Source organism: Etheostoma cragini, chromosome 8 (assembly GCF_013103735.1).
Source record: "Etheostoma cragini isolate CJK2018 chromosome 8, CSU_Ecrag_1.0, whole genome shotgun sequence".
Classification (NCBI taxonomy): domain Eukaryota; kingdom Metazoa; phylum Chordata; class Actinopteri; order Perciformes; family Percidae; genus Etheostoma; species Etheostoma cragini.
In genome coordinates, this window is record NC_048414.1 from 21,906,100 (window position 1) to 21,910,360 (window position 4,261).

At 37.8% G+C, this 4,261-nt stretch overlaps 1 long non-coding RNA gene across 1 annotated transcript in view; it reads left to right on the forward strand.

Annotated features, from left to right (window-relative positions):
• LOC117948524 overlaps positions 1-3,769 on the forward strand; it is a 17,658-nt gene extending 13,889 nt beyond the window's left edge. The window contains exon 3 of the long non-coding RNA XR_004657473.1: positions 3,606-3,769. This is a non-coding gene — a long non-coding RNA (uncharacterized LOC117948524). The remainder of the gene's footprint in view (positions 1-3,605) is intronic.
• The last annotated feature ends 492 nt before the right edge of the window (positions 3,770-4,261 follow it).

The window sequence follows — 4,261 nt, forward strand, 5'->3', positions numbered from 1 at the left end:
CACGAAATTTGCCATATCGTAAATTATAAATTTTTTAGATTTTTTCTAAAAATAGCTTGATACAGTTCCAGATGATACACATCATCCCTGAAAAATTGGTTGAATAAATTATGAAATGTGTCGTTGTCAGGGTGCATGTTAGGTGGCGCTATGGAGCACTCGGTCATTGCCCGAGCCCAATCACTACAGAACTCTGTCATTTTTTATGGGTCCGACATGTGTGCAAGTTTTTACGACTTTAACCACATGAGAAAGCCCTCAAAAATGAGTGCAACGGTGCGGAATAATAATAATAATAATAATAATAATAATAATAATAATCCCTACAAAAACAATAGGTTCCTTGCACTTCGTGCTAGGACAGCGTTGGTGCCCTAGCACTCGTGCTCGGGCCCTAATAATCCCTACAAAAACAATAGGTTCCTTGCACTTCGTGCTAGGACACCGTTGGTGCCCTAGCACTCGTGCTCGGGCCCTAACAAGCTGCTATAGAAATAGAAATGCGCCTGTAGATTTGTAACGGGTGATGAATCGATTATTTTAATATATCTCATAACGATATGATACAATACAGACAGAGTAGCCTTCACACACCTTACTGTTATCCACTCGTGGTACACAATTAAACACGCTAAAATAGGCCTAGAAGAACCAAACACGGAACGACTCATATACTCTTTTTCTCTCTGTTATGTTACTAACTTTCAACATGTAGCCTACGAATTCATCGCTAGTGTTTTTAGGTTGCCTCGCAGTCACACACACTGACACAAATTTCAGCTGTAGTCGGCGGGGTTTGCTCTTAAAAATGTCAATGATTTGATCAAAGTCAAGAGTTACTGTAAGCAGACACAGAGACATAAGGCAAGATGTAAGCATGTTGCTCCTATTTTGTGTTTTAATCCTGCTGACACTGAAAAAGATGCGTTCAACTGTACAGGAAGTCATCGGCAGTGTTATCAGAGCTTTAAAGAAAGCATGGGTATTTGGGAAAACGTCCTCATTGCATATGTCCATCACTTTAACAATTTTTTTATTTTTTGAAAAGTTTTGGGTGGGCCTGTTGAAAAGTGGGTGGCCATCACGCTGTGCCTGGAATAAAGTACCGATATTTGTGTTAAAATGTAAGGAGTAAAAGTTTCCACAAAAATAAATAGTAAATTGAAAAAATCTGAAAAATCAACTTGAGTACATTAACAAAGTATTTGTACTTTGTTACTTCCCATTGCTGTCAACAGTAAATATTTTAACTCTTTGGAAGTTGTACTTAGGTTACATTTAACCCAAATGTGTAGTGAAGGAGAGCTACCATACGTCCTTTTGCTGCTGTCAGACATTATAATCAGCACTAACCCAAGTAGACCACATGCACCATATGTGACAATTTACTAATGTGCAATATCAATCTACACCTTATTGTGTAATATCAATAACTCTAAATTGTAAACTTTCTGTCTGTATTCTCAATTGTTTTAACTGCTTTCTCATTGCACTTTCCCTTTGGTGCAGTATCACAGAAAATGTTTCCACTTTGGGACTAATTAAGGATCTTATCTTATTTAAAATCTTTTCAGATCTCTCAATTGCCATGATGACCAAGATATTCAACTGGGAAATGTGGAAAGCTGCCATTTTCCCAGTCATTAGCCTACTTTGCCAAATCATCGATGGTAAGTTTATCAAAAATCTCAATCTCAACGTTAGGCTAGATATAACACAACTAATCAAAATTTAATAATAATAATAATATTATTATTATTAATAATAAAACAGGGTGGCCGCGGGTCCTTAAAAAGTCTTAAATCACGTTTCCTAAAATTAAGGCCTTAAAAAACATTAAATTGTCTTAAATTCAGATTGGAAAGGTCTTAAATATGTTAGTGTCATGTTACGGCAAAAATGCAGGCAATCTGTTGTCAAATATTTTTTTTCCAGTAGGCTTTGCGCTGCGTTGTCGCGGTAACATAAGCCCATTTGTACATGTCCTGTCCCCTGACCAATCGGCTATCCTAACCTTAACTACTTCAACCAATCTAGCTGCTTCGTGGGCGGGTGTTGGCTTTAAAAACAACGAGTATCTTTGGTTAAGGTCGGTGCCTGAAAATGCTTATGAAGCGAACTGCGTTATGTGTCGGAAGATTTTCAAACTTGGGAAAATGGGGATCAGAGCGGTGGAATTGCACGTACAAAGCAAAAAACACAGAGACTACGTAAAGGCACACCACCTACTCGCGATTGCTAGTTTCTGCTCCACCGCTAGCAACAATGTCAACACAACAACGCTAGGTGTTACGATGGGAAATCCACAGCCAACAATGCCAGCTGACCTACGAGCAGTTTGTGGCTCTACGCTAACACTCCGAGCAGAGGTGATGGGGGGGCTGAGGACCGTGACAAGACACAATTCATACAGGTCAAATGACGGGACTGAAGAAGTGTTCCAAGCAATGCTTCCAGATTCAAGGCTTGTACAGTCATTTACCTGAGGAAAAGACAAGACGAGATACGTGCCTAAATTTGGATTGTCGCCATATATCAAAAAATAGCTCATCACAGAAGTCTAAAAATACGGTGCGTTTGTAATTATGTTCAACGAGACACTGAACCAGAAAACCAAAAGCAAACAACTGGATTTGCATTTGCGTGTATCGTTATAAATTGGTAAGGACACTCTTTTGGGAAGGCTTTCTCTAGTGCCAAGTCACTGTTTTGTTTATTATAGAATATGAATTGTTTTACAAGTATATTCACAAAAGCTCAGGAGTAGACATCAGAACTTGGACAAAAATTGGTCACATGGAGACCTGAAAAAACACATATAGATACACACACACACACACACACACATTCCCACACCGCAAAACACTCATACACACTGCTGTCTACTCTTTGTCCATGATGGGTCCTCCACAAACTGCAACCCATCCATCTGAGTCTCTCTCTCTGTGTCTGTTGGGCACACAAATCATATAAGAGTCTTTGCATTTTAAAAGCAGCTGGATTGGCATTTAATTATTTTTTTTGTTCAAAAGGAACAGTGTTTTTTATTATTTATTCAATATTCACTTGATGTTATTTCGCTTGATGTTATAACATTTTGTTCAAGGGACACAAATGTTCTGAAAATATTGTAATAATATAATTTAGGACAGCAATTACATTTTTGTGTTATGCTTTCACATTACACACATTAAGTCAATGTTAACCGATTATTGTCATTTTACCATACTGTTAATTTTGTGTTTACTTGGAAAGATTACTGTATATTTAAACTTTGTATTTCCATCGTAAGTTTGGTCTTAAATTTCATTTAGAATTGGTATTAAAAAGTCTTAAAAAGTCTTAAATTTGACTCTCATATGAGAGGAACACAACTCTAACACAGAGCTAAAAGTACTCGGGCTCGATGCCTGATATCTGGGGTATGACTATTTAAAATTAAAAAGTCCACAAGTGATTTATTTTTGATGTGCTAGGTTTAACCAATCATCGAACTTCCACCTACATATAAAACGAGTTATAGGCAACCAGATGCAAATGAGGGTGAGTCCCGCCGAAACATGAGCGTAGGGTGTGTGGTTTCCATGGTAACAAGGCTCAAAAAGTGCAGATACAGCTTTAGTTGAGAAAAGAGTTAAAAACAAATGGCGCTGGGCATGAATAGAGGACAAGAGGAAAAGGGTGGAGAAGGGATGCCGTTTAGCACTTGGTGCCTTGAATTAGGGACCCGGCTGCAGCGTATGTTAAAGGAAGATACTCACTGTACGGCAGCAGCACACTCTAAAAACTAATTCAGGGGACCTTTAGTCATTACTTAAATATATGCATTGTTGTGAAATAAAAAATCAAGTCCTGAGATACTGTTAGACTTTTTACTTGTAATTGTTATTTTATTGAGCTTGGATGACACACAAATTATGCCTATTGATTCAATATACTATCATGACTTGTCAGAGTTCAACATTTTCAGTTATTCAAAAAATAATTTAATTTTAAGTTCTGTTAATGTAAAATACAATTTGATGACGTGTAAACGGCCCGTAGTTTCCCTCTCCTGCATGTGCGGGCATGTTCAAGGCCAAACGAGTGCAAGAGCAGAAACAGATAGAAGCGAATGTGTTGAATGGTAAGTAATTTTATGCCTAATCACACATATTCGCATTTGTTCAGGGTTCTGTTGTTGATAGCCAACTGTAACCGAATACCGAAACTCTGAAATTTGAGCAGTGTTGATAGTACAGTCTGTGTGCCGAGGTAAAGT